This window comes from Muscardinus avellanarius (assembly GCF_963383645.1).
Source record: "Muscardinus avellanarius genome assembly, chromosome: 8".
NCBI classification, from domain to species: Eukaryota; Metazoa; Chordata; class Mammalia; order Rodentia; family Gliridae; genus Muscardinus; species Muscardinus avellanarius.
The window spans coordinates 83418417-83429198 of NC_137794.1; the positions used below are offsets into that span (position 1 = coordinate 83418417).

The 10782-nt window shown below is 41.8% G+C and overlaps 1 pseudogene across 1 annotated transcript; it reads left to right on the forward strand.

Moving 5' to 3' along the window:
- Nucleotides 1-5866: 5866 nt before the first annotated feature.
- On the forward strand, nt 5867-10161 carry LOC308266093 (large ribosomal subunit protein uL1-like; annotated as a pseudogene). The gene is made up of 2 exons: nt 5867-6058; nt 9599-10161. The product of its transcript is annotated as a large ribosomal subunit protein uL1-like (transcript).
- Nucleotides 10162-10782: the final 621 nt, after the last annotated feature.

Below are 10782 nucleotides of genomic sequence, written 5' to 3' on the forward strand. Positions count from 1 at the left end.
CGACCTAGAAAAACTGCAATAGTTTAATCCCAAAGCCAGCAGAAAACAGAATATAATTAAAATCAGAGCAAAAATAAGTGAAATAGAATAAAAAAACAATACAAAGGATCAACAAAACAAAAAGCTGTTTCTTTAAAAAGATTAATAAGATTGACAAACCTCTGGCCAACCTAACCAAAAGAAAGAGAGAATCAACTCAAATCATTAAAATCAGAAATGAATAGGGAGACATCACCACAGAAAGTAGAGAAATTCAAAGGGTTATCACAAACTATTTTGAAAATTTATACTCCAATAGACTTGAAAACATGGAAGAAATCGTTAGATTTCTAAGCACATATAACCTACTTAAATTGAACCAAGAGGACACAGCAAGCCTAAAACAAGCAATAGCAAGCATAAAAAATAGAAACAGCAATAAAAATTCTGCTCTCAAAGAAAATCCCAGGCTCAGAAAGGTTTCCATCTGAATTCTACAAAACTTTCAAAAAAGAACTAATCCCAATACTTCACAACTTACTCTGGGAAACTGAAAAAGATGGAATTCTTCTAAACTCCTTCTATGAGGCCAGCATCACATTAATACTAAAACCAAATAAAGATACGTCAAGAAAAGAAAACTACAGACCAATATTTTTTATGAACATAGATGTAAAAATTCTTTTAAAAAAATACTAGCTATACGCATTCAAAACCTTATCAAGAGAATTATGCACCATGACCACATTGGTTTCATCCCAGTAAATCAAGGCTGGCTCAACAAATGCAAATCAATGCGTGTTATTCACCACATAAATAAAACTCAGAACAAAAATCACATAATCATATCAATAGATACTAAATAGCATTTTCAAATGTTTTTTTCATTTTTGTCATGTTGGACAAAATTCAACACCCATTCATGTTAAAAAAAATTGTAGAAAGTTGGATTAGAACGAATGTATCTTAATATCATTAAGGAAATATACAATTAGCCCAAAGCCAATATCATACAGAATGGGGAAAAACTGCAAGAATTTCCTCTAAAATCAGGAACAAGACAAGGATGCCCATTATCACCACTCCTTTTCAATATAGTTCTTGATACTCTTGCCACACCAATAAGACAAGAGAAGGATATCAAAGGAATTCAAATAGAAAAAGAGGAATTGAAATTATCCTTGTTTGCAGATGACATGATCTAGAAGACCCAAAGAACTCAACCAAAAGACTACTGGATCTGATTAACCAGTTCAGCAAAGTGGCAGGATACAAAATCAACCTAAAGAAATCAGTAACTTTTCTATATCCCAACAATGAATCTACAAAGAAAGAAAGAAAAAAAAATTTTATTCACAATAACCTCAAAACTAATAAAATACCTAGAATAAACCTAACCAGAGACATAAAAGACTTCTACAATGAAAACTATAAGACATTAAAGAAAGAAATTGAAAAAGACTTTAAAAGATGGAAAGTTCTTCCTTGCTCATGAATAGGCAGAATAAATATCATCAAAATGTCCATTCTACCAAAATAAATCTAAAGATTCAATGCAATTCCTATCTAAAAACCAAGGACATTCTTCTTAGACCTATACAAATCAATCATGAATTTTATATGGAGAAACAAAAGATACAAAATAACCAAAGCAATTCTCAGCAATAAGATCCATGCAGGAGACATCACAATTTCTGACTTCAAATTATACTACAGAGCAATAGCATTTATTTATTTATTTATTTATTTATTTATTTGCTTATTTATTTGTTGTGGGTCTGGGGATAGAACCCAGGGGAATTCAATCTCCAAGCTACAACCCCTGCCCTATTGATGTATTTTTATTTTGAAGCACTAAGTTGCAGAGGGCCTCACTAAGTAGCTGTGGGTGTCTGCAAACTGTGATTCTCCAGTCTCAGCCTACCAAATGCTGGGATTACAAGCATGTGCCACCACGCCCAACTTACAGAGCAATAGTATTCAAAATAGCATAGAATTGGCACAAAAACAGGCACACAGACCAATGGAACAGAATAGAAGATACAGAAACAAACCCACACACTTACAGTTAATTGATCTTTAAAAAGGGGCCGAATCCATACACTGGAGAAAAGACAGCCGTTTCAACAAATGTTGCTGGGAGAACTGGCTATTCATTTGTAGAAAGATGAAACTAAATCCCTACCTCTCATCTGTGCACAGGAATCAACTAGATATGGATCAAAGACCTAGGAATTAGACCAGAGACTGTGAAGCTATTAGAAGAGGGTATAGGATGAACACTCCAACATATAGTCACAGGTAGTAACTTCCTCAACAAGTCCTCCAAAGCATAGAAAATTAAAACAAGAATTAACAAGTGGGATGGCTTCAAACTAAAAAGTTTCTGCTCTTTGATGATATCAAAGGATATCATCAAGAATCTAAAAAGAAAGCCTACAGGATGGGAGATCTTTACCAGCCACCACTCTGATAAAGGACTAATATTCAGAATACACAAAGAGCTCAGAACAAATAACCCAATGAAGAAATGGGTAAATGAATTGAATAGACACTTCACAAAAGAAGAGATACAAATTGCCAATAGATACATGAAAAAAAATGTTCAATATCATTAGTATTCCGGGATGCAAATCAAAACTACACTGAAATTCCATCTAACCCCAAACATATTAGCATGCATAAAGAAGTCAAATAACAAGTGCTGGCAAGGATGTGAGGAAATAGAAACTCTTTTACACTATTGGTGGGAGTGCCAAGTAGGTTAGCTGCTGTAGAGATCGGTATGGAGATTCCTTAGAAAACTGGGAATGGATCTACCATACAATCTAGCTATACCACTTCTGGGTATCTTTCCAAAGGGGTTGAAATCGGGGAACTACAGTAACATATGTATACTCATGTTCATAGCAGCACAATTTTCAATATCCAAAATATGGAACCAACCTAGGTTTCTATCATCAGATAAATGTATTACAGAATTATGGGAAATAAATACAATGGAATTCTATTCAGCAATAAAGAAGAACAAAATCATGTCATTCCTAAGAAAGTGGAAAGACTTGGAGAACATTAGTTAAGTGAGATTACCCAAGCACAAAAAGAAAAGATTCTGTTGAATCTCTTAGCCGTTAGAATAAAAATCACAGACTAGGCAGATAAAACTATTTAAACTTACAAAGGACATAAATATGATTATAGATCCATGCAAATAGAAAAAGCTAAGGAAGCTACAATCTTTAAAAATGTATTAGACAGCCGGGAGTGGTGGCCACGCTTGTAATCCCCGCGCTTGGGAGGCAGAGGCTGGAGGATCGCGCAGGTTCAAAGCCAGCCGTGCTGCCTTAAGAGACCCTGTTTCCAAATAAAAATACATAAATAAAATAGGTCTGGGAGTGTAGCCCAGAGGTAGAAGGGTTTCCAGGAACCCCAGTACCACCAAAAACAAAAAAATGAACTTTAAGCTGGGCATGGGGACACATGCTTATAATCTCAGTATCTGAGATGCTTGAACAGGAGGATTGCAGCTTCAAGGGCAGCTTCATTTACTTCACAAGAACTATTTCAAAATAAAATAAGGCTGGGAGTGTAGCTCAGTGGTAGAATGCTCCTGGGTTCAATCCTCAGTACTGCAGAAAGGAAAAGAAAGGAGAGGAGAGGAGAGGAGGGGAGGGGAGGGGAGGGGAGGAGAGGAGAGGAAAAGGAAAAGGAAGAAAAGAAAAGAGAAAATTAGCTTTACTTAGGCACACACCTGTTATCCCAGCTATTTAGTAGGCAGAAATAGGAGGATCTCAAGTTTGAGGCCAGCTTGGACAACTTAGCTAGACCCTGTCTCAAAATAAAATTAAAAGGCCAGGCGTGGTGGCGCACGCTTGTAATCCCCGCGCTTGGGAGGCTGAGACAGGAGGATCGCATGGGTTTGAAGCAGACTCAGCTACTTAGTGAGGCACTCAGCAACTTAGTGAGACCCTAATAAAATAAAATATAAAATATATAAAATATAAAATAAAATATAAAAAAGGTCTGGGAGTATAGCCCGCCACCAATAAATAAATAAATAAATAAATAAATAAATAAAATTAAAAAGAGCTGAGGGTTTATCTCAAAGGTAGAGCACCCATGGGTTCAATTTTCAGTATGGCAAAAATATAACAACAAGAACAAGGATAAACTCTGATCATTGCTCTGCATGGAAAGATCAACCTGAAACAGATCCTAGGAAAGCTCAAAGCATAAAACTTCTGAAGAATAGCATATTGAAAGCCTTCATGATCTGGGCATATATAGATATATTTAGATATTTAGATATAAAATATACTAATCATAAAACAACAAAAAGTATAATTAATTCTTCACCAAAATTAAAAACATTTTATACATCTCTCCTATTGATAAAAATTATAATCTACAAAAATATTAAAAATAACTACCTGAGAGCTCTGAAGAACCAAAGAGAACTGAATAGATTATGGAGAGAAGCCGGGCCTGATAGCACATGCCTGTATTCCCAGTACTTGGGAGGCTGAGACAGGGGGATCGTACGTTTGAGGCCTCAGCAATTTATCAAGGGCCTCAGGAATTTAGCAAGACCCTGTTTCAAAATAACAAATAAGCCGGGCGTGGTGGCGCATGTTTGTATTCTCCGTGTTTGGGAGGCTGAGACAGGAGGATCGCGCAGGTTCGAAGCCAGCCTCAGCTACTTAGTGAGGCTCTCAGCAACTTAGTAAGACCCTGTTTCCAAATAAAATAGAAAATAGGTCTGGGAGTATAGCCCGGAGGTAGAAAGCCTCTGGGTTCCACCCCCAGTACCACAAAAATAAATAAATAAATAAATAAATAAATAAATAAATAAATAAAATAGGGGTGGGAGAGAAAGTCACAGAGTGCCTAGCACAAGGGTGAGCTTTCTCTGGTTGCTGCTGGTGTGATTCTTATGGTAGTTGTTTTGTAGCTTCCCCAAGACAGAGTCATGGTTGTGGTGCAGTGTGAGCAGCTAGATCTCCTAGCGAAACCCTGACAAATTTCTTAGAAAAGGAAACATGGAAAGTAATTTCGGCAGGCTAGAGAATGAGGAGAAATTGTGAAGGGGAGAGAGGGAGAAACAATCACCTCTCTACGAACCTCATAATTCTACGAACACATAAAACAGCTTTGGGCAATCCCCAGAGCTATATTTGCTGGAAAAGATCCAAAATAGCAGATCAAAAGCTCAAAGTGGTACGTGAGACTTGGGCCAACATGCAAAGAAGGTGAGAGAGGTCAGCGTCTGAACCCACCTAGGTTAAGTGCATACTGAAACAAAAATGTCAAGCTGGGCATAGTGGTGCACATCTGTAATCCCATTACTTGGGAGGCTGAGACAGGAGGGTCACAGATTTAGGGCTAGCCTCAGCAACATCAAGAGCCCCTTTTTCAAAACAAAAAACATAAAAAGGACTGGGGGTGTAGCTCAGAGGTCGAATGCCCCTGGGTTCAATCGCCAGTACCACACACACACACACACACACACACACACACACACACACACAAGAGTCAATACTCAATACTCTCCAAATTACTATAACAGAACCCAAAATTTATATAGCAAAAAAGTAATGGGGACTGGGGATGTAGTTTAGTGGTAGAGTACTTGCTTAGTATGTATTAGACCTTGGGTTTGATTACTACACACACACACACACACACACACACACACACACACACACACACACAGAGTCATAATGCTTATGATACAATCAAAGATGATTTATCATAAAAATAATAAGGAATATATGAGCTATTCTCAGGAGAAAAGACACTCAATAGATGCCAACCTGGAACTGTCAAGGTATATATATTATCAAGCAAGAACTTCACATTAGCTATTATAACTTTCATTGAGGTAAAAATGAATATAAGCAAAATTAAGAAAATCTCACCAGAGAACCATATTACATTAAAAATAATCAAGTGGGGTCCAGGCTGCCTGGCCCCGACCCCGGGCACGTGGGCAGGCATGGGCGGGGCACCCTTAGGTGACTCCCCGCACCCGGAAGGGCCCAGAGGTCTGGGCTACAAGGCCCAGATCGAGGGTGGGTGGGTGGGCGTGGGCAGGGCACCCTTAGGAGAACCCCCTCCCACCCGGAAAAAAAATATTTTTCATCACTACCAAGTGCCTGATCCCACATCCTCTCCAAACCACACATACTCTCTTCTCTTATTTAAAAAAAAATAGGAAACAAAACAAGAAGAATATTTGAGAGGGGTTAAGATGGCCATGGCGGCAGCTAGAATATTAGAGATGCAGACAAAACATATCCATCTGAACTGGAACTTTTGGAAAAATTCCCCACGAAGGAGGACTGCTGCTTCTCTACATCATTAAGAATCCGGGACATCACCTGTAAAGAGAGAGTCTAGCGGAGACCTAGGAGGAAGGCGGTGGCGGCAACAGTGGCCAAGATGGCGGTGGAGACCTGGATTTGGGAAAGGCAGATATCTGATCCAACCCACCCTGATCCTCTGAAGAAACTACCCCAAAGGTCAAATACTACTGTCATGCATGATTAGGAATACTGGACATTATGTGGTATGGGAAAAGAGCTTGGGAAAGATTTGAAATGGTGGAGGCAGTCACATTGGCAGCGGCAAGTACTCAGGGGAGGCAGAGATCTGACGTAATATACCTGGAACTTTTGATGAAATTACCTCAGAGGCAGAATACTACCACCACGTACCCTTGGGAACATGGGACAACCTGCTGGGTTAAGAGGGTGCTCAGATCAGAGCCTGCCGAGGGGTGAGGCTGGTGCTGGGGTCAGCGCAGCCAGAAATGGAGCCTGCCGTGAGGCAAGGCTGGTGCTGGGACTTCCGAGGCCGGAATCGGAGACTGCCATGAGACAAGGCCGGTGCTGGGGCCTCGGAGGCTGGAATTGGAACCTGCCGAGGTGTTAGGCCAGTGCTGGGGTCAGCGAGACCAGGATCAGAGCCAGCCATGAGGCAAGGCCTGTGCTGAGGCCTCTGAGGCCAGGTTCGGAGCCTGCCAAGGGGTTAGGCCAGTGCCGGGGCCATCGAGGCCGGGATCAGAGCCTGCTGTGAGGCAAGGCTGGTGCTGGGGCCTCCGAGGACTGGATAGGAGCCTGCCGAGGGGTTAGCCCGGTGCCGGGGCCAGTGAGGCTGGGATCAGAGCCTGCCTTGAGGTATGGCCGGTGCTGGGGCCTCCAGGGCCGGGATCAGAGCCTACCGAGGGGGGGGGTCAGTGCCGGGGCCAACGAGGTCAGACTGGAGCCTGCAGTGAGGCAAAGCCGGTACTGAGGCCTCCGAGGCAAGGATCGGCACCAGCCGTGGGTTTAGGCCGGTGCCAGGGCCAGCAAGGTTGGGATCGGAGCCTGCTGTGAGGCAAGACCGGTGCTGGGAACTATGAGGCCGGGATCGAACTCTGCCAAGGGGTAAGGCCAGTGCTGTGGCCACCAAGGCTGGGATCGTAAACTGCTGTGAGGCAAGGACGGAGCTGGAACTTGTGAGACCAGGATAGGAGCCTGCCGAGGGGTTAGGCCGGTGCTAGGGTCAGCAAGGCTGGGATCGGAGCCTTTTGTGAGGCTAGGCTGGTGCTGGGGCCTCTGAGGCCAGGAAAGGAGCCAGCCGAGGGGTTAGTTTGGTGCAGGGGCCAGCGAGGCCAGGATCGGGGCCTCCCATGAGGCAAGGCCGGTGCTGGAGCCAGCGAGGTTGGGATCAGAGTCTTCCGGGTGGCCAGGCCACTACTGGGGCCGTCAAGAGTGGGATCAGAACTTGCAATGTGGCATGCACGGAGAAATAGCACCAAAAATAAAATCCAGATGCTTCCCCTAATTAGCAAGAACTAGGAGGAAAGGGGTAACAGGAGGAGGTCGAGTAGTAGAACGGGCCCTATTGAGAAGCAGTTAAGGTGACCAATCAGAGGGGAGGGGATGGGGGAGGATGGAATCTCTTTAAAACTCATGAGGTACGTAAACAGTTATATCAAAGATAATCACCAATTAAGCATGGGATCGAGGGAGGGGGAGGGAATGGGATGGGGATTGGATAAGGGCTTATTGGATGATATGTGCTTGTATATCCTCTCAAGTCTTGTATTCCAAAGTGATATATGATTGCAAATAATAATAAATAATTGCCACAAAAAATAAACTACATTTGGTTGAAATGTGAAAAAAGTAATAATAATCAAGTGGAGCCACAGCCGGGCGTGGTGGCTCATGCTTGTAATCCCAGCATTTGGGAGGCTGAGACAGGAGGATCATGGTTCATGGGCAGTCTCAGCTACTTAATAAGGCTCTTTGCAACTCAGTGAGATACTGTTTCAAAATAAAAAATAAAAAAAAATATGACTGGAGGTATAGCTCAGATGTAGAATTTCCTCGGGTTCCATCCCCAGTACCTCAAAAAAATAATAATAATAACCAAATGTAAAATAGTAGAATTACAAATATATAGGAGCCAGGTGCAGCTCAGTGGTAGAGCATGTGCTAAGCATATATGAAGCCCTGGGTTCAGTCTCCAGAACCCCAAATGAAAAACAATAAATAAATAAACACAAAAAACAGAGATAAAAATTCTAATAGATGGGTTCAGAAGCAGAATCTAGATGGCTGGTGGAAGGAGTGAGTGAATTTTAAGCTAATGAATAGAAATTTTCCAGTATGAAAAAGAGAAAAAAAAATAGATGAGAGAGAGAGAGTGAAAGAGAGAGAGAGAGAGAGAGAGAGAGAGAGAGAGAGAGAGAGAGAGAAAGAGAGAGAGAGAGAGGATACCCCTCAGGTATCTAGGTATCTGCAGGAAAATATCAAAAGGTCTAATGTATATATAATTGAAATGCAAGAAACATAAGAAAGAGAGATTGGGCCAGGTGTGGTGGCACACACTTGTAATTCCAGCGCTTAGAAGGCTGAGAAAGCAGGATGGCACAGGTTCAAAGCCAGCCTCAGCTACTTAGTGAGGCTCTCAGCAACTTAGTGAAGACCCTGTTTCTAAATAAAATATAAAATAGGTCTGGGAGTATAGCCCAGAGGTAGAAAAGCCCCTGGGTTCCACTACCATACCACACACACACACAAAAAAAAAAAAAGAAAGAAAAAAGAAAAAAAAAACAGAGATTGGGACAGGAAAAAAAGTGAAGCCATAATGATAAAAACACTTTCTGAATTTTGTGAAAAGTTAAAATAAGTTAATTCAGGAAGTTCAGGACAAACTTAAAGAAAACCATGCCTATAAGTACTACAATAAAATAGCTGAAAGAACAGATTTTTTTAAAGAAAAAAACTTGAAAATAGTCACTGGCAAAATAACACATTCAGCTATTCATGGTGGTACACACATATAGCTCAGGTACTTGGGAGGCTGAGACAGGAGGATCACAGTTTTGAGAACAGTCTCAGACACTTGGGGTTTCAGAAAAGTACTGAGACCCTGTTTCGGTTCGCAGACTGCCTCAGCTACTTAGTGAGGCCCTTTGAACTCAGTGAGACCCTGTTTTAAAATGAAGAATAAAAAATAGGGCTAGGAGTGTAGCTTAGAGGTAGAATTCCCCTGGGGTTCCATCCCCAGTACCTCAAAAAATAAATAAATAAAAATAATAGCTCTCTTCTTGTTACCCCACCACAAGGAGCCAGGAGCAGCAAGCGCTGCAAGTTCCTGGCTGCAGATTAGCCTCAATAACTGTGATCCCCCAAAAGACAACTGCTTCTCAGGCACCATCAGGCTTAAGTCCACTCCCCGCCCTAAGTTCCCTGTGTGTGTTCTGGGGACCAGCAGCACTGCGATGAGGCCAAGGCTGTGCACATCCCACACGTGGACATCAAGGCACTGAAGAAGCTCAGAAGAACGATGCCTTTTTTGCCCTTGAAGGTGCTAATCAAGCAGATTCTGCGAATCCTGAGCCCCAGCCTGAGCAAAGCTGGCAAGTTTCCTTCCCTGCTGACATACAGTGAGGACATGGTGGCCAAGGTGGATGAGGTGAAGTCCACCGTCAAGTTCCAAATAAAGAAGGGGCTGTGTCTGGCAGTGGCTGCTGGTTGTGGGAAGATGACAGAGGAGAAGCTTATGTACATCCACCTGGCTGTCAACTTCCTGGTGTCCTTGCTCAAGAAGAATTGGCAGAATGTCTGGGCTTTATACGTCAAGAGCACCATGGGCAAGCCCCAGCGCTCGTATCAGGGCACATGTTAATACATCCTAGTGCTACAAAAATTTTTTTTAAATAAAAGGGCAGAGGGGTGTAGCTCAGAGGCAGAATGTTCTTGGGTTTAATTCTTAGTACCAAAAAAGACATATTCATACAGAGAAAAAATAATTTGAACGACTACAGATTTATTATCAAAAACCATGGAGGCAAGTCAGGCATGGTGGCACAGACCTGCAATCCTGTACTTGGAGGCTGAGACAGGAGGATCACAGGTGTGAGAACAGTCTCGGCAAGGCAGCAAGACTCAACAAACTAATAAGACCCTGTTTCAAAATGAAAACATAAAAGGAAAGGGGTTGGGAGTGTACTGGTTGAGAGTATAGAATGTAGAATGCCTTTGCATTTATCAGAGGTGGAATGCCTTTGCATTTAACCTCCAGTACCACAAGAAAGAAAAAAGAAAGAAAAAAAGAAATGGAGGACAGATGACATAGTTAACATAGCACATCCTTAAAGTTCTAAAAGAAAAAAAAGTCAATCCTGTATTATATATCCAGCCTAAGTATCCATCAGGATTTAAAATAAAATAAAAACTTTTATATAAAAGAAACTAAAATAATTTATGGCCAATGGCCTGTAGCTTTAGCATGATTTGAAGTACTGTG